This window comes from Meleagris gallopavo, chromosome 5 (assembly GCF_000146605.3).
Source record: "Meleagris gallopavo isolate NT-WF06-2002-E0010 breed Aviagen turkey brand Nicholas breeding stock chromosome 5, Turkey_5.1, whole genome shotgun sequence".
Taxonomy (NCBI): Eukaryota; Metazoa; Chordata; class Aves; order Galliformes; family Phasianidae; genus Meleagris; species Meleagris gallopavo.
In genome coordinates, this window is record NC_015015.2 from 1,074,370 (window position 1) to 1,094,202 (window position 19,833).

The 19,833-nt window shown below is 42.0% G+C and overlaps 1 long non-coding RNA gene across 2 annotated transcripts in view; it reads left to right on the forward strand.

Annotated features, from left to right (window-relative positions):
* LOC116216642 overlaps positions 1–19,833 on the forward strand; it is a 53,328-nt gene that overhangs the window by 14,308 nt on the left and 19,187 nt on the right. The gene's annotated exons all lie outside the window — the stretch shown is intronic.

The following is a 19,833-nucleotide window of genomic DNA, read 5'->3' on the forward strand; positions in this document are numbered from 1 at the left end:
TAGCAGTCTCCTTGGGACTCTTGAATCATTTGGCTTCCGAAGTTTAAAGTCATGAAATTTTACATATAAAGTTTTAACCAGAGTTTATCACTGAGTTGACAGAAATTGATAGCTTTTATTTGTGAAGAGGAAGAATCCTGTCTATTGTCCTGTCAAATTTCTTAGGATAAAGGATGTATTCTTTTTAAGTGGGAGGCAAGTGAGGTGATAGGAAACTAAAATAGAGCACAAGTGATTTCAGTGGAAGTATCTCAAGTAGTGAGGTACAGAATTTTTTGAAGTTGGATAGTATATGCTCTAGATGCTGGGAGTTAACGAGTTTCACCCCTCACATTCAGTTCTGGTAAGACATTGTCGTGACTGCATTGAAAAAAAGTTGGTAGTACAGGGAATGCAGGATGAAATGGCACTTTAAGTATTATTACTAGCTGATACTTGTAGCAACCCAACAATTCCAAATTTTGCTCAAGGTATGACCTGCAGCTTACTTGCCATTTTCTAACAACTCCAGTAAACCAGGTCTTTTTATCCTCTACCACTGTGGAAGATTGGTCTGTTTGAGTAATTATAGGTTATGATGTAGAAAGGGACTTCTTACCTAGAAGATGATCTCTGTTTTAAAAAAGAATACTTTCGTTGTGTATTGCTCTATGCTTCTTCATAACATTTGATACTATTGATCACAGAGGCTTCTTTCTTGCCTCCAGGAAGCTTGAGGGGTAAACAGAAAAACCCTTAAATGACTTAGATCCTTCATCTCAGATTAAAAATAAAAGTTTGATTGGGGAAAATAGTTTTCCATGTCAGCAACCATCCCTTGAGAGCATCTGCAAGGATTATTCCTCTTATCCCTGTATAAAGCATCTATATAGTTCCACTGAAAGTTGATGTATATGTCCTGATGACTTCCAAGCAAAACTTTTATAAGAGCCACCTTTTTCTCGATGCAGAATTTGAAGTCTTGTCCTTTAATTTATTGTTTTGGTTAACTAGAAAGTAAGTTTCCAGCACACTTTACTGCTGTCTTCATATGAAAAAAAAAATACTTCAGTCAAAATCATCTTAAAGGTCCACCTCTGTAATTACCTCTCCTCTTTTACTGTTTTCTTCCACAGAGCCTCTTTTGTGCTATACCAAGTTCTTTCCTTTTCTTCAGGCTGCCTCCCCTTTCCTTCTTGTCATGTTACTGTTAGGCTTACGCTACATAGGTCCATCCATCTGTGGCGTGAGCTATCACACTGTGCTTGACTGCTCTTTCCATATCTCTTTTCACTCTCGTAGTGCCAAGTTCCATACCAGTTCGAAGACTGAGGAGCACACTGCCAATCTTGGCTGCGCTGTCCTAACACACCCACCATATAATCTGGATTTGACACCTTTTGTTTTCCATCTGTTCAGGACGATGAAAGATGGGCTGCATGGGCAACGTTTTCCTAGCAGCGACCATCTACCATAATAGCATCTGTGAAACAGTGGGTCACTTCCACTGGTGCAGATTTTTACAAGCACGGCATCCGGTCTCTTGTACGATACTAATAAAAATGCTTAGCTTATAGTGGTGACTGTGTTGAAAAATAGTCTTTTGTAGCTGAGAATTTGCTCTATCAAGTAGTGTGTTATTTTTATCTTTTGTATCTGTTGTAGTTTCTGTTGTGGCTGGTGCTACCTACACATAAACAGCAGAGCCTACAGGAAATCTAAGTACTGGATCTATCTTTGATAAAGTCAACTGTATGTTAAATTCAATGGAGGTTGGACTGGGCTGTTATGTTGCTTAGTCGTTATATGCATGAATTTCAAAAATGTCTAATTGCTTAAAAATCAACGGAATTTAGTTTTCTAGGTCACCCCAGGGCTTTTGAAAATCCCACTCCATATCTTGTCAATGAAATTAGAAGTCAAATCTGCCTTCACCAAGTAATCACTTACTACTTCTGTCCTTCTTATGTCCTCCCTAATAACTTATTTGCCTCCTCTTCTGTCACATCTTACCTTAATTTCTTAGGCCTTTTGGACTGAGAAATAGCTTTTAGATAGTGACTATTTGGTGGCAAATTTAAGATAAAATAGTGATAAATGTGTCCGTTTCAACAGGAAGGTCTTTTCCTTACGTTCTCTTGTTAAAGACGGTATTACTGGCATATTTAATAACCTTGCCAGGTAATTCTGATATACTGTCTTAACCTTTCCTTCTTTAATGTGTGCGTGTGAAGCTGTAACATTATGACAGAAGGAGAGGTAGGATCATTTAGGGCCATATGGTGACCTCAGTTTCATGAACAAAATTGCTATTAAGAGATGCCTATTTGCAGAGGGATTGTGCTGTAGAATGTCTATCTTCATCCCATACAGCCACAGAAGGAGCAGTGGTAGTTTTCTGAATTAAATTCCTGGGAAACACCGCCTGCTGTTGATACTGAAAGGCTTGATACTAACAGTTTGTTACATGAAAACTTCTGAAGATAGAGAAATGCCATGAAGTCACAGAGTAGTCTACACCCTTTAATCTGCTGGCTGACAGTCATTGTAAATACAGGTCTGGAAATGGCAAAGGAAACAGAGGTGGTCTGTGTGGAGATGCTCGAATTTATCACTGGAGCTGGGGATTCGGTGCCACTCCATGATGCCTTTACAAGAATGAAGTGGATTTGGATCACTAGGTCATATTCTTCTTCCTTTGAGGCTATTTGATTTCTGACTTATCAGGTGTTCAGTGCAGTTCATCTGTCAGAGGTTGATACGCTCTAAATTAGAGATATCATAAAAGTAAACATAATGATGTAGACATGAAGTTTGAAACCACTAATTTCATAGGTGTTGGATGATATTTACAGCCAAGTGCTAGCAGATCATCATTAACTGTTCTGCTGGCTGAATTTGCTTAAGATCAGATAGGTGATAAATCAGCCTAGCTACTTGAGAATTACAGTGCTTCCATGATGGCACTGCTAAGAAACACTATTCTGTTATTTGCACGTGTGGGTCAACTGGAGCAATTAAAGTATGCTACGCAATATAAGGCGGGGGAAGAAATGAAAAGTTAGGTCAGGCCCTGAGCACAGGAAATTGGGCCCGTAAGTCTGTGTTTGAAAATACAAATAAGATATGATCTGAGGCCAGAGGTGCTGAGCTCCGCAACTGCCAGCCCTTATGAAAGCTGGTCCCCTCATTTGTCAGCGAAGGTTTGTTCCCGGCAAATCACCTCTTCATCAGGATGGGTCTGTAAAGTGTTGTAAGCATGAGCTTGCTTCCTAAGTGGAGCAAAATTCATGCAGTTTGCCACGAGAGAAAAGAAGCAGGACCCGGTATTGCTCGGTTCTTTATTATAACAGCTTCCACGTCACCACCATGATGTTCCAGCACACAGATAACTCCTGTATGTTTACCAGACCCATCAGCCCACAATTGTGCTGCAACCCATTGTGATGAAAGAAAAAAACAATCAGTTGTGCATTTGGCAGAAACTTAAACGAGTCCGGAAGGAATCACCGCAATCTCCCCAAAACCTCTGTTAGATCTTCTGGTCCTCTTCCTCCTTTCTCCCCCACCCCAAGCAAGGGCAAAAAGCAGCTACCACACCATCCTGTTTTGTCTCTGTGATATAAAGACAAACCTTTCCCTGCACCCTTGCCAACTGCTTGTTTGAATGCATCAAGGTAAGCACTTAAATGTCACTTGAACGTCAAAATAGGTAGGAGGCGCATTAAGGAAACTTCATCTCCACTTCACATCAACACCACTAAACGCATTGTTACAACAGTGACTAAAACTGTCTAATAATATCATCAGTGGCAACTGGTCAGTTAAAATGTTTTTTAATTGTGACTTGAATGTGTTTATCAGCCTCTTTTTGTGACATTAAAAAGACAGCAAGAGAAACACATGGAGACATTGTCCTCGAGGGAAAGGATTAATCATCAGTGAGTGAGCAGGCCTAAGCAGATGGTCAGCTAAGCTTTCCTGAAGTCATTTCTTCTATCCACCATTCAGTGTCACTGCCAGAAATGAGAAGAAGTGTTATCTTGACATTGAACATCTTTATAATAAAATCACTAATTGGCATCTAATACCAAAGGCTTTATAGCTGTAAAATTGCAGCAGAGGTAGCTAAGTGGTTGACTGGGTTTTGTGTTCATAAATGCTCTCTGAGAAATCTTTCCTTAGCACAGTGAACGTGTTATTGTCTCTGTGATCCCTCTCAGCAAATGACGGCGTGTCCTCACTAGCTCAGTTCCAACCATAACATTTGGGAGGATTTCAACAGCAAAGCAGATAAACACGTTGCTGCTGTTGTGCTGCTTTATTTCATCTATATGCAATGCTGGTATCTTGCAGGAGATGTTCCTTAGGATTTAGGTCTCAGTTTTTTTCTTTTTTTTTTTTTTTGGCAACCGGAGAAGTCTGTCATAATAAATTATCGCTTTTAGTGGTGGAAATATATTTTTTATGAAAGCTGAAAATGTGTCAGCATTGGACATCCGTGAAATTCTCATGGTTTATTAAGGATTTCTTTTCCTTCGTTCTTTCTCCCTTTAGCAAGCAGCCCTTCTTTCTGCACCATCCTCTTCTCTAAAAGCTACAATCAAATCTAGTCTGGAAGAAGTTACTAATTTTAGCAGTTCTGTGAACACAGCTATTGCTTTTGTTTTAATCTGAACGCGTGGGTTTTGTTTCTGCCACCTGCATTCTCGTTTAGCAAATCTTTCCATCAAGTGGATGATCAGAGCAGGACTCTGTCTTCCCCATACCAAAGTCGCTCTGCAGTGATCCAGACACTCTGAATTACCCAACAGCCCGTTGCCTGTGAGCACCGCACAGCATCCGTGCTGCCTGACTGCCAGGCATCCAGTGTGATACGGCAGTGCCCGTTGATGGGTCTGATCCGACGACTATGTGAAGCAATGGAGAAGACCCTGTGGACAGTACTGGTTTTCAGACAGGGCTTTTGGGGCTTTTACAGCAAAATTTGAAATGTGCGGAGTGGGTTAATGCCTGGAAAATTATATAAATATGTTATGTCATAATATTATATGTCCCAAAATATTGGTAAAGGGTGTTTTTCCCAGAGATTAGAGCATTAGTGAAAAAATAATGATTAACCTTTAAAATCAGATTGGCATTTCTTTTTTTCTCCAAATGTGGAATTAATACGCATTTTTTAATCATTAGTGTAATTTTCAGGATGATACTTTTGTTCTTTTGGCTGTTGAACTGTTACGGCTGCTAGTAACCCTTCAAATTGTTTGCTTCATTCAAGCATTCTTTTTTGAATAATTCATTAGGCATTATTATCCAAGCGTGGAACACCTCATTTAGCACTGGTGATCTTTTCCTTATGTGTAGCTGACAGGCAATCAAAGTTTTTATCAGTGCAGAAAATTTGCAATTCAGAAATGTAGTTGCAGCAATTAGTAGCTATCAGGTAGCATAGGAAGGACAGCTCCATAAAAAGAGAGAGCTGAATGAACTCAACTGATGTTAGCACAAAAGTAATGGATAAAACTAACCAGCTGTTTCTAAATTTACCAAATGGAACATTCCTTTTTCTCAGAGAAGCAGCTTTAATTAACTTTGCGCTATGTGTGGCTTCACAAAAGGAGAAGTGACTAGGTGACAGAATACCCCTCTTTCATTGCTCTCCACGTAGTTTTGTAACTGTATTAAGATGCCCTGTCAGTGTAGAGCTGGCTCACTGACTGCAGGACGAACATCCAGCCCTTCTTTTTGCTCACCTTAGCCCGCAGCAAAGCGGTTTCCTAAAATGTGTAGCAGATTCATTCGCTCTCTGTCTCACCCATGGAGCAGATTCTGAGGTTATCATGCTGCCGTAGAAAGTGTGCTGGAGCTTGGGCTGCTGAGGTGTTGCACTGAGCACTTTGGGTGAACTCCCAGTGCGGCTGGCTGCAGTCATTCTCAGCCTGAGAGCCCAAAGGACTACTTCTAGGAAACAAGGTAGGAGACGAGGACGCAGAAGCCAGAGAAAGGAGTTAACTTTCAATTAGCGAACATTCCAGCTCATCCCCAGATTGCAGATCAGTGGTGTTTATCATGGCTTTCAACTCTCTGCTTTCCGGAACATGACTCAGGTCTTATTGGGCCAAAGGGAAGAAGAAAGCATTAGTGAGGCTTACCACTTAGCTCACTGGAGGCATGAGGAGACCTGAGCAGTGATCTCACTCCTGTGATGATTTATCAGTTTGCCTTCAGGATTTAGCTTCAAATGCACAGCTGTCCTTGGGCTGCTACCAGGACCTCGCATCACCACATTCCTTTGAGTGCTCTAAAGGGTTTCTGACTGGATAAACGTCGCAGCTCCTTCACCTCCCCTTATCATGTTTTCAAGTGAGCGCTCCCTGCTCTCTACATGGAAGAGAAGGAACAACCTGAAGGACTTGAACTGAAGAACCAGTGCCCCTCACAGGGCAGCTGGCTGATGGGATGCTGAGCAGGCAGGTCTCTCCTTGGGTTCTTCCCTCTTGTTGACCACTGAAGATGGGTACAGTGGACTGTGAGCATTCCCTGGGGCTGTGGCAAGACTTGTGGTTCCAGGGCTCCGGTACTTTCTTGCTTTGGGAAATTTCATCTAAGTTCTTTGTCTTTCAGCATGAGACCTTCAACAATCGAGTGAAATGAGAACATTCAGAGTTCAGAACAGCCAAACTGTTTCAAGAATGAGGTCTTTGGAGTGAGGCACTACATCACAGACTTAGGTACCGTGATGATGGATACTGTAAAAACCAGGATGAAATGATGGGAATTTGTTGCAGTGCAATTTGGAAGAATTTAAAAACTCCTGTGTGCTTACTGCTAGTCTCCTGTATTCAAAGAACGCTTGTAGACACCAGTATTCATCCACGTATGGGGTATTGTTTTATCCATTGTGTTATCCACTTCCTTTCAATGGAGTGAAGTGATGCCATGTTTCACTTGCTATTCCTTCACCTGACAGCAGCCACAGGGCTTGGGGAGCTGCTCACAGCAGCATGGGCCTTCTCCAGCAAATGCTCCCAACTGGGGAGGCACTAGGAAAGCTGCAGAGGGAGGCAGGTGTGCAGCTGCCAACCCCTAGTCCCCGAGGGAAAAACTCTGCGTTCCCAGCAAAAGGAACTTCCTGGCATGTGCTCCCGTCTCAGGGGTCTGCCTGGCCTTCTGCTGACAGCATAATTTTCTAAGGAGTCTCAGAGTCTGACATCTCTGTTTGCTTTTTTCCTAAGCATCATTAATAGCTGCTGCAAGTCTGCAGGTGCAGTGTCCGCTAGTTGTGTTTGCATCACCAGCTCTTACCCTAACACCCTGCTGACATCTGGATTTCTACATGGACAGCCAAGAAACCTCCGTTTATCTTGGAAAGACTGCTCTGCTCACTCACGAGCTCTTGGCCAACAGTTCCCCATCAAGAAGAAATGCATAGTTGGGAAATTTGCTTAAGTCAATCATGGACCTATGAGAATTTATTGGTGTGTCTGATCTGGAAGTAAATTGAACCAGTGGGAGCCATGGCTGTGTCACAAACACACCTGAAGCACTCTAATATGATGAACTGAGACATCTTCCTAAAAAGCTGGACAGTTGTTAGCCAAGTGACTGACACAGCCATCCTCACTGAGGTGGTGGAACACACCACAGTGGGAATCCTCAGTGACCAGACAGAGCCAAGCAGAGGATGAGTCTGAGCTGATGAGCTGCTATAGGTGGGCATTTCCATTCCTTGCAAGCCATTGAAGCATGCCTGAGTGGCACTGCTTACTCATCCCTGATACTGTCACTTATTCCCATTCATTTAGCAGAATGAAATGAGATTTTTGGGAACGTGCTTTCTTTATGAAAAACAAAATGAAAAACATACACAAATCAAAGAGCAAAAAAACCAAAGCACATACAATGCACTGTTTTCTCTATCCTTCTAATCAAGTAGTCTTTTGAAGTATAAGTAGTGTATTAATTAACAGCTTATCAGTACTAGATTAGTAATGATAAGTACTGATAGTACTAGATTACTGGTACCCTGTCTTGGTCACTGGATTCTGAGGCCAAAGAGAATGTAAAGCTGTGCTCTATAAAAGTCAGGATTTTTTTTTACTAGAGATGAGTAATTCTGGGGTGGGAAAGCAGATAAACCTATTCTGAAGCTGACTTTTTAGAGGGTTTCTATTGAAATGTTAGGTGGGAAGGATTGACTTCTTAGTGTGAAAGAGTTGTATCCATGTGGGAGCATGGTCCACAATTCTTGTCAGATGTGATAAATTGCTCAGTGCTACGTAAACCAATGCAGTTTTAGTGATCTCTCCCTCATGCTAATAGGTACTACCTAAATCTATTGATCTTAGACATTTACTGCAAATATTCCTAGGAGGAAAACTTTTCAAGCAAATAAAGTTAGAACTCTGAGGAGTCAATCTTATTTGAGATTCTCATAATAAATTGATTCCAGTAACTCCTTATGATGAAGCTCAGGACCCAGTCCAGCTCTTTGGACAGTGACTGTTGCACAGCCTCCCTGCCCCATGCTACTGCTGTTCCAAATCCCAGGGGAAAGGGCAAAGCGACTTTCAAGTCCATCCCAAGTTATATAGTCTCAAATCTCTGCTACTAGAGTAGGAAAGCCCTGCTGAAGGGTGGCAGTTGCAAACGCCAATAGGTTTCGTTGTGTTGCTTTTATTTTCTGAAATGCTCCCCTTCGTTTCCTCTTTCTCTGGAGGAGGAAGTGGCTGTGCATAAGGACTAGTTAGCATATCTCTGTTTACTATTGTTAATATTTTGGCAGAGGTTGGTCCTTATTTCACTCCCACCTGGGTGTGGAGATGCCAGACTGATGATTTGTCCACTGAAACTGAACCAAGCCCTCTGACAAATGAAAAAGCTATGGGGAAGGAGTTCCCTGTCTGGTCAAAAGTTTTGGAAAAGTTTAATTCAGGTGAATCTACTGGCCAAGAAGCGCTATATTCCCTGATGACTTTTTTTTTCTTCAGATAATTAAAAAAAGATCTTGTTCTCTGGGGTCCTCACTGAACAAGACAGAACAAAATCACCATGTTTGTTTCCCCCAAACTATTGTGCAAACGTTCCCACGCTCAAGACATACTTTTCCAGCTAGTCTCACATTTTTTTTTTCTAAGGGCGGTTTCTTTCTTCTCTAATTATTTTTTTCACAAATCAAGTGAAGCCTTTACACAGTCAGAGAGCGTTAATCACCTTATATAACTTCATAAGAACAAAAAATATGGTAAGTAATAAAACAAATAAAGTACGATGTATGTTGTATGTGAAAAGAGCTGCAAGGTGGAGAAATTACTCTTGATGTGTCACCACATCCTCAGATATATCATAGCAGTATAGGTGAATCCATCCCACCTGGATGTTATCCAAAGATGTAATCCATTTAAAACACAGTAGAATAAAAAATTTGTAGGTATAGATTTAAGAGGTAACTGAAGTGTGGCGGACAAGTAAAAAAAACTAAAAAAATTGGACAGTTAAGCACATGCTTTGCACCCACATGAAATCAGAAAAACTTTTAGTGTGACTTCACTGGAAGATGAGAACAGCTATAAGGACTCAGAGCAAGGCATATTTCAGCTTCCTGTCTCCAGCAGTAGCCATACCAAGTACCTGGGGTAGAGTAAGAACTGGGTATGCAATATGATGTTTCCACGTGACGTTTCTTTCCTACTGGAGATTGGATTTGATTCACGTGGTCCTCTGACCTTAAAGCAACTCATCTAAATACTTCCAATAGAACTCTTTCAAGTTATTTTCCGGTCTCCCTTTAAATATACTTAAGCTTGCTAAATCCCCAATATCTGCTGTCAAGGAGATCTGTAGGATAAAGAGCATGAGAACTGTCTCTTGCTTTATTTTGGGGGGGACCCAAAACACTACTTTTGGAGCTGTCTGGAGACTTTCCTTGAGAACTGATGAATGAAGAACGGTTTCGACAAAAAACTTAACTCCTAATGGCAGTCAGTATTGCAAAAATCACATCATTGAGTTTCTATTCCTCATTTCATTTCAGCATTGACGTATCACCAAAAATACACCTCTAGGTTTCACCCTTGTCTTGAATGAGAAATGTCAATGGATGGCAGACGTGTTACTAGCTGACTAAATATTAGTAGCCTTATTACAAAACATCCAGACTACCAGTTTCTCTGATGTTGTGCATTCTAAATGAGGTCCACTCCCTTTTGAAATTTTCTGTCACTTGTATACGCAGATACAACGTTTTTGCATGTATGAAAAAAAAAGATATCAGTTTGACTCTTTTAATCTTGGTTTCTATATTTCCCAGTGTAGCATACAAGGCAGGCACGAGGTGTCTCTGTAGTGAGGGACCCATCACAAATTTTGTATTTGGAACTGAGCTTCAACCCATCTGTGGTTGTTGTGGTCAGTCCTAAGCTCTTTAAGTCAATGAACCACTGTCAACCTTTGATATGCCTTGCCCCACTGCCCATCCTCAGATAGAGTCTGAGACATGAGGAGATAAGGCAGAGACACGAGGAGTTTCTGCCAAGGGGCATGTTGTACAGAGCTGACAGGTTCATATATATGTTGCTGTTTAGTGCTTTCCTCGGTCGTGTGAGCACTGTTTGTTGGGATTTCAAGAACGTCAAGTGATCGATCAACAGCGTGGAAACTAGAGCAATTTACAAAAGTTCAAATTGTTGTTATTAGAAATCTGCTTTACTTCTTTCCCAGTACTGCTGAATGCCTGGTCAGTTCTTCAACAGGCTATATTCTGTAGGGAACTCGTTTTAGCAGAAGGTTAAACTAGATGATCTCCAGAGGTCCCCCTTCCAACTCCTAATGTTCTGTGATTCTGCAATATATGGCAATAGTTCTTCATCAGCAAGTGTGATGAAGTTAGTTCTGTTCAGCCAGAGACAGGAGCATGTGGCTCCTGAAACCCAATTATCTGAAAATATGCTTATTGCATTGCTAATAAGGGAGGGAAGAAGTGCCACTAGGTGCTGGCTTCAGCTGCCTGGCTGGGAGTGTTCTGGGAGATGCAGAGAAGCATGTTGGTGCCTCACAGTGATGAAAGAAAATAAGGTTATGGGGTTGGTGGTCTGTGAAAAAGCAATAGAATTAGATTTGCTCCAAAAGCTAAAACAATACATACATTAAACGTTTTAGGTGCTGCTACAAAATGTATCTAGCTCTGTATTTATTTACTTTTAATATACAAAACAGGTTGCAGATCTTTTGTATGGGATTATGCTTACCTGTCTTGCTTTCTATTTAAGGAGTGTTACACAATGATTGGGATCATAGCTCTTACTGAGACAAAAGTAAGTGCCTCATCAATTAGCGGTCTAATTATTGATTTGAGATTGTGTAAGAATATTCTAACATATTCAAATTAATACTGGCTTATCAACTTTCTGCAGTAGCTGTGCATTTGTAACATTTGCCTCTGAAGTGCTCTCAACAGCTCTTCCCCTTGCTCTGTCAGTTTGCCTGGGTTAGAGCAGAACAAACGTTCCAGAGAGTGTCAAGCTTTACTGTTCCTCTGCTCTTCTTTGGAATTAAATAGGTCCTAATGCTAAAGAGAGAACACACCAAACCATGAGCATGTAGGAACAGCACGTTGTCAGCTTTGGGAAAGACAGAAAGCCTGTTTGCAAACCTTTGCAGATGGGTTAATGCTGTTGCTAGAAAAAGATTTGCCCTTTTACAGGTCTGAAGGGAGGCAGTGCTGATGGTAAGGAGTACAGGCCTAGCAAGATTTTAAGTTTTTGTGTGACTTTTATTTCTGGAAAGGAAAGGGCATTGGCAACAACAGCTGCCTGTAGCACATCTTCCCCTCTTTTTTTCCACACTTGACTTCTAATATGGATTCCAGGCATGATTCAGCAAATGGGGAAGAAGATTTTTACAGGCATGGACTGGCACAGTATTAGATAAAAAGAGATGAAAAAAAAAAAGCAAAACCCTGGAATAACATAACGGGCTCTCTTTGTCTGAAGCACATACAATATGGGTCTAAACAAACATGCATAAGCCCTAATTTAGAGAAGATTTGTTGGGTTCTTACAACTGCAGAGAGCCATTTGCTGGGAAGGCAGATTTGGAGTAACGAGGCTTGCTGCTCTAAGTCCAAGAGGCTCCAAACTCACCTCTGGGCTCCACATGGAAATTACAAAACCACTACTGTGCCTTATCTGGATATTTGTTCCTATTTGAGTGCATGGCCAGGCGACAGAGAATGATTCTGTGGTCTAGAAATGCCAGAAATGGCACTGACAGCTGCGGTACTTTTCGACCTCATCTGAAGTGCTCGCTTTAGATTTAGATCTGGGACAGCATTTTTATACATGAGAAACAGATTTTTAAAGACAACACTAAAACCTCAGGAGAATTTGCAGCCTTTCCTCGTGCTCCCCTAAAAGATATATTTTTTTTCTAAACTGTATGTGTTGTGTATACAGAAGCTACTCACTTCAGGTAGACAGCTATGAGGTCCTGCTGCGAACTGAGTTAAAAGCAGGCTGGGCAAACATGAGTGCAAGGACAGAAGAGAAAAAAACGTTGAGATGGAGATAGAAACTTGATCAGTGTGGGAGAGAGATTTTTTTTTCCAGTGGTTCTGAGACTAGGTGGTGATTGCATTTTAACATATGATTAGAACAGCTTCCATTTGGATATTGTTGAAATCTAATGGACAGTGTATAATCTTCAGCAATTTAAGTGAGACTTAAGATGACGAATGTCTCCTTTTGTTGAAATGGTGGCACTGTGTTCCATGTTATTGGTCAAAATAATATATACAGCTGATGAGAGCAATACTATGTTGACAGTGACGTTAGAAAGAAGCCTGTAAATTAATTATGGATGGCAGTACAGATCCTCATAAAGCAGCATTTTTCTTTTTTAAAAAAACTCCAGAAACTTGAGCCCATGCTTTCCATGCCTTCTCCTTCTAATCTGTAGTAATTGAAAATTTTCTTCTCTGCTTCAGAAAAGACTCATTTTATATGTAAGGTCAGTCCGAGTGTTTTTCAGCACCGTATGTATCCTCCAATGACCTAGAACATCTCAAATCTATTAATTTTGTTGCTTCTGCATCTCTCAAAGAATAGCAGAGGAGGGACTTCCAACTGGAGAGTGCTGTTGATGTGCACAAAGATGTGAACGTAGCTCCCATTCCTACACGGAAGTTTTAATAATGCTTTCACTTTCTCTTAAGATTATCGAAACTGGAGACTGATCCCTTGTGATCCCTGTGTTAATTGTGCTGTTTATGATAATAACTTTCTTGATTATTTTGGATGATTTGAGTTCTGAGACTTTTCTCATATATATGTGAGTGCTTCTGCATGTTTTAAGATATGAAAATTGCTCTGGTGTATTCCTGTTAAATTGCATGGTAATAACTATAACAATATCCCACATAAATTATGACTGTGGAGACTTACCTACTTGTCCTTGCCTCAGCTAATTATATTTCACTCCATTCACTTTTTTTCGTGCAGTCACTTCAAATGTGTATTTTTTGGTTCTCTAACTCCGTAATAGCTATAGCGCATTCCCTGATAGAGTGGGTTACAGCTACAGGGGGAAGTCTTGCTGATCTAAATGTTAAAGACATTTTAGTCTCTTGACATACAATCCTTAAGTAATTGTGTAGTAAGCACTCTATTTTAATGAATAAATGCTTCTAATGCATTGTTCAAATGCCTGAGACCTGGACATCTGGGGAAAGTCTTGGTGCAGCAGTAGTTCAGCACAGGTTAGACCTGTTACCTCCTCATTTTTCAGGGCCAGGCTATGAGTGTATGACCGGGTGTCAGGTCCGTGCTCTCTAGATCATGCATGGTGGGGAATGGTCTGACCAGAAGGGCAAATGCTCAAACCTGCCTTGCGTTTCTTGAGGTCCTGACGTTACCCAGCTGGAACCACAAATGCTGGGCTCACGCTCAGACTTCAGAGCTGTCCAGATCTACGCTTTTAACAGGCATCAGCTTATCAAGCTTTATGTTGAAGACCGTTGATATGGAGTGCTTACCAGGAAGCAACAGACGTGAATTCATAAGACTGTAGAATCCTTAAGGTTGGAAGGACCACTAAGATTATCTCATCCAATTGTCAACCCATTCCCCACCATGCCCTCTAACAACATCCCTCACTGCCACATCTCCAGTTTCTTAAACGCCTCCAGGGACAGTGACTCCACCACTTCCCTGGGCAGCCTGTGCCCAAGCATTACCAAATTCAAACCTTTACTCAGTGCAAAGCACCCATTAAGCCAGGATGACCACCAAACTGAGGGACTACCCAAACACTGGCCAGGCTTTCCACTGTTCTTTTCACTTATAAAGCGATTTACTCTTGGAAGGAACATTCTTCTAGACACATTTGGCTCCCTCCTGGTTTTGCTTTGGGTGGGCGGATGTGTTCCAAGGCAGCCTCACTTGGCAAGGCTCGCTGGGGAAGGCAGATCTGGCTGCACATCTTCCAAAATCCCAGAGAAGCTGAGGCTGTACTATGCCCATCCCTCTGCCTTCTGGTTTGTGCTGTCCCAGAGGAGCAGTGCTGTTATTCAGAGACCTCTTTATTCAAAAATTATTTTTGGATGTTTTTAACACACAAATACCAGTGCTTCCAAAGTTACAAGCAAGCTGTTAGCAGAATAGGAAATAGAAGTACTTTCTCTGTGAAGACCTCAGTTAACCACTTAGATTTCTGCCATTTCCATTTCTCCCTTTCTGAAACATTTATAACTCTCTATTATATCCCATTTTATCTTGCAAGAATAACAGTAAGAAATTAAAATTCCTCAATGGGAGGAGGATGTTTTTGTCCAAACACTTGTCAGCTTCACAAACAGTGAGGTATTTCAGTCAGATTTAGAGCCATAATTTCTGAAAATTTTGCCAGTTTTCCTGGTGACATTGTTGCTGTATTAACCTTTCTATTCTCTCTCTGGCTTCTTCTACTGTCAGATATTATCAGAGTCGCTAAGCATCTCACGCATAAAATCAATAGCAAAAGTAAAATCTCTACAGGGGTTCACGGTCTCTGGCAATGCTCCCTTTCCACTGGTAAAATTTTTTGCTTAAGTCAGGGCTTTTTGTTTGATTTGAAGAGCAGTGAGGGAAGATGCTAGAGAATAAATGCAGTGTTTGAATTGTGTGCACTGAGCGCGTGACGAAAAGGCTCCTTTGAGATGCTGGCAGATGCCCTGGGGACTCCCCTGGTGAGGTGGCACCACTCCCCACCCACAGTCACTGCCTGAGATGATGTGTGCTGGGGATGAGGACACACCACCCCAGAAGTGTTTAATTCCAGTGGAATTGGGCACTTTTCTTTGTTTCTAAACCCCTCTCATCCTTCTGCTGAAGTACTTCATGTCTTCATTTGCCTCCTCCACACCTCTGCCATGTTTCTCCCCTTGGGAATGTTTTTCGGGATAGATAGATGTTTTTTGCTTTCTTCTCACATGGAAGCTCTTCCGTGCTTCGGATCATTTTTCTCTCTCTTGTCTAAAACCTATCACTATCCCCTTTTTTACATGGAGAGAACAGGAGTGTGACACAGATATGGATGCGCCAAGGGTTTAGAAATGGGATAATGATGTTTTGTGTTTCTCCTATGATTTTTTCATTTTTCAGTGCTCTGATGAACCCTGCCTTATGACAATGACATTGCAGAGGTTTGGTTTTTTTTTGTATTGTCATTTGCGTTGCATTTTGGAAGGGAAGAAGCATTTCAGTAACATGTGAAGCATAAAAGCAGGTGCTGCATCTTTCAGTTTCACAATTTAACCCAAATGGCCTTCTGTGTCATTAGCTTCATGCAGTCCTGCTGAAAAGAACTATAAACTACAATCGAGGCTAGTTGCTTTCCACATTAAATTTCCTGCAGCAACGTATGTGCTTGTTGTGTAGCTGAGGCTGATCCAAAGCACGTAGCAGTGCTCTGGGTAGGGTCATGCCTGCAGTTACCCCACTGTGTTGCACTCAGAGGAGCTGAGAGCTCCTACTTACCAGCCCTAATTTTGAACGACTCAAATTTTGGGAAACTCTGGGAGAAAACTGAGTTTCCAGGCTCTCCATCCCCAGAAAACAACTGTTAGAATTGGCTGTGTCGACTTACAGCAGCCTCATGGCTGCCCTTGGTTATGCTGGGGCCAGTGCCTCTCCTGGTATTTGCTCTTCTATTGCTAGTCCTGGAGCAAGTGTTCTTCAACTAGATTAGAAAATCTCAGACATCAGTTTGTGCTGCTTGATTGGCAGGTTTTGCTTTTGCAATACATGAAGTAATAGTGGAAGAATATTTCTGTGGTTCCTCAGCATGCTTTGCAAGCATTCACCTCTGATTGATTTTCCTGCTTTCCCACTAACTTGCACAAGAAAAGCATAGCCTGTACCAATGCCATAAGGTTTGAACATGAGATCATGTGCAATAGCAGCATTCATTTGCCCTTATTTTGTTGAAACATTGTAAAAAGACGAGGCTTAATTTGTGAAATGGGCCATCTGTTCTCATACAAACTGCACAATAGAATGCACAACTATTTCAATTAATATAGTAAACTATCTTTAAGCGCTAGGCATGATTCTGTATGTATTTTTGACTGCAGAAGATGTAAGTGTACTGTGCTCTAATTATTCTTGATTCTACCTCCTCATATTTCCATTTAAGGAAAAGGAATGACAACTTGTCTCACTGGGAGCAAAGTTTGCTCATAGATGGATCACAAATAATTAGACAAAATGGTGCTACAAACTCCAGCAGACAGGATATCTCCATTACAGAGAGTTATGTTGTCATTCCTTTGACCATCCTCCCATCAATCCATCCATCAACAAATTAAAGTTGGCTAAAGAGCCACTTATCTTGAGTGCTTTTTACCCCAATCGCTGTCAATCTAGGTAAATAAATATTTTCCCTAGGCAGAGTTTACATATTTAACCACGTTTTAAGAGACTGTCTCCTTGCTACGGATATATGCAGCAAATTGCACACGCTTTTGCTGTGCTTCCTGATTCGTTCACACGTTACACCTTTATTAAACGAACGCTGCCTCCACTTGGCTTGTTTTTAAAGATGGGATGTGGCAATCTGAAAATAAAGCCTAGAAATTGGTTTTGTTCTCTTAGATTGGAATGGTGTTCCATGCAAGATTCGCACCAGTAATGGATCAAATGTGTGCAAGAAATCAAAAATAAAAAGCAGGACTTTCTCAGCAAGCCTGCTTTGAGGAATATGGCCATGCTACTGCATCTGACTTTCATAATTTAAATCATGATACCATAAATGACTCTAGGGCTTCACGATGAACATAAACAATATGAGCAGCATTACGTTTGCAATCTAATAAATATGTATGTGCCAGTGAATACACTGTTAAAGATATTACTTTCTCCCTATTATTTATTTTTCATTTAATTGATACATAGAGCAGTTCACACTCTGCCTGCTGCCTATCAGACACAGGCAAAGGAACAGCGGTCTTAGTTATTAGCATTAATGTATGCCTAGTGCTTTTCAAAAGGCACTCATATACACACATGCGCATAGAAGGGGTGAAATTCCCCACCTACTGAAGTCAATAGGCTACTTACCATGGCTGTCAGTAATGATGGGGGCTGTTCCCAAAGCCCACTGTCAGTAAATCAAAATATGACCGAGAACAAACGCACTGCTGTGGGCAAAGCTTGAAGATTGTTAGGGAAGCAAGGGAGGAATAATAACCTGGTATTTCCCATTGATCATTAAAGACGATTTATCTTTCCCTCTTAAATACCTTGCAATTGTGACAGCTAGCAGGAGCTGGCCAAGGAGTGACACACACAGATTTCACAATGCAGTTCATGGGCAGGACCAGGGCCGTGAGAGCTCTGGGAGTTTTGCAACCCATGCTGTGTGGAATGCAGGTCCCCATGCAGCAGCAGGGAGCTCAACACTGCTGCCTGCTGTAACCCTGCAGGCTGCCCACGTGCTGCTCCATGCCACTTGGCTCCGTGCAGGAAGAGGTATGGTCTCACAGTTGCGAAACGAGCAGCTTTGTGTTGTTAGAATTCCCTGCAGTGAAGCGAGATGCAGGATAATGCATTTGCATTGGCAGTATATAAGTTGGGTAATGCTGTACTGATCTTAGTACATGATCTAGGGAAGATAAGCATGCCTCCTCATCGAGGAGTCCCAGCGAGCAGTACAGCACTGATGCTTTGTGATCCCTGCTTTTTCTACCGAGGCAGACCACAAACAGCATCTCCTCTCCATGTCAGCATAGTCCCCTTCGGGCACCTTGCTGCTCACAGGCTTTGTTCCTGGATGCAATCAAAGCAGAAGCAAAGAAGGTGGAACTTTCTAAACATGGCTGCCTCTGAGCACAGAAACATCACCCGAGACTGAAGGTCTCTGCCCTGCCAGATGTTGGTGCACGCTCAGCTCCATCTCGTTCCATCTGGCAGTGCTTCACAGGACTCTCTGGAGAGGCTGTGTGTTCCATGAGGGGTGTGAAGGGCTCCTCCTGCCCAGCATCTTGCTGCCACCTCCCCTGCAGGCTGCTGCCACTGGCCCGTGTTTGCCAAAGGCAGGAGGTAGTATGGCTGTGCTGCACAAGTAATCCGTGCCAGAGTGGTGGAGGAGGTCAGGTTAGGGAGGGCACTTTCCCCGTTGACTGACACAGAACAGACGTGTTAAAATAAGTGGCGTAACCTGTCCTTACACCCATTTCTCTTCCTACTGCCTGTTCTCGTGAGATCAAGGGAGAGGTTTGCTGTAACGTGAGGAAAAGGCACAACTTCTCCAACCCGTCTAATAGACACATTAAGTTAAGGGTGGGTGTCTTTCTTTCCTCTGCTGGAGCAGGTCTCAGTTTGCCCACAGATGAGGTGAGGAAGATGTTCCCAACCTGAGAGTCTTGGCAAGTTGCACCAGATCTCTCTTTGCAGCCTTCCCTTGCATTTTCCCATGCGTAGGGATGAAATGCCAGCCAGGGCTTGGCTCTCTGAACTGCAGCCACATCTTCAGCCTGGCAGCTTGAGCAAGCCCTTCAAGCATGGATGGCTTCGTGCTTGCTTCTAGAGGAGACCTCAGCAGAAGCCAAAGGTGGTAAGATGGCTGAACGGCGGTGCGGGAGCAGCCTCCATCTTTTAGTGCTTGATTTCCTCATCTTAACTCCTCATAAACGCTACTTCTGTGCATTTATTTATACTCAAGTTTAAGTGCCTGTGCAAATTATAGCACAGACAGCCAGAACAGAAATGAGGCATTTAAATGGTAAATAAACACTGCTTGTGCATGCTGGTGCTTTTATAAATAATATCCCCTTTTAAGCCTTATTCTTTGCCATACAGAAATGTCACTTTTCAGAACATCTGAACCCATAGACAACATACATCAGTCTCTTTATGTGCTTATTTAAAGAGTATATCAAACTATTTCTTCAAGCCAACAGGACTAAATTATCCATGAATTCCATATAAGTGTCCTTAACACAGAAAATGTCAACAGTTTTCTATAATAATAGTCCCAAATGCAGCAACTATGGGTCTACAGTACCTCTCTGAGGAGAGATCTGGATTTGTACTCATCTCTGAGAATGATCTCTATTCTGTACATGGTGCTCCACATGTTTGGCTGCCCTTGCAGGTGTGTGGTGCCTCTAAGGGGGGGCTTTGCTGAAAAAAGCCTGGGAGAAGCTCTTGGCAAGCAGGTTCTGCTGCTGTAGCAGAGCCACTCCATGCCAATGGCAAAGTGAAGTATGTCGATGCAATGGGGTTTCTCCAGCTTTCGGGTGAGGCAGTTTGTTGGCAGCGTTCATCTGCATTATTACTGCTTACAACTCTTAGGAACCATTCAAAGCTCCTACCATTATCA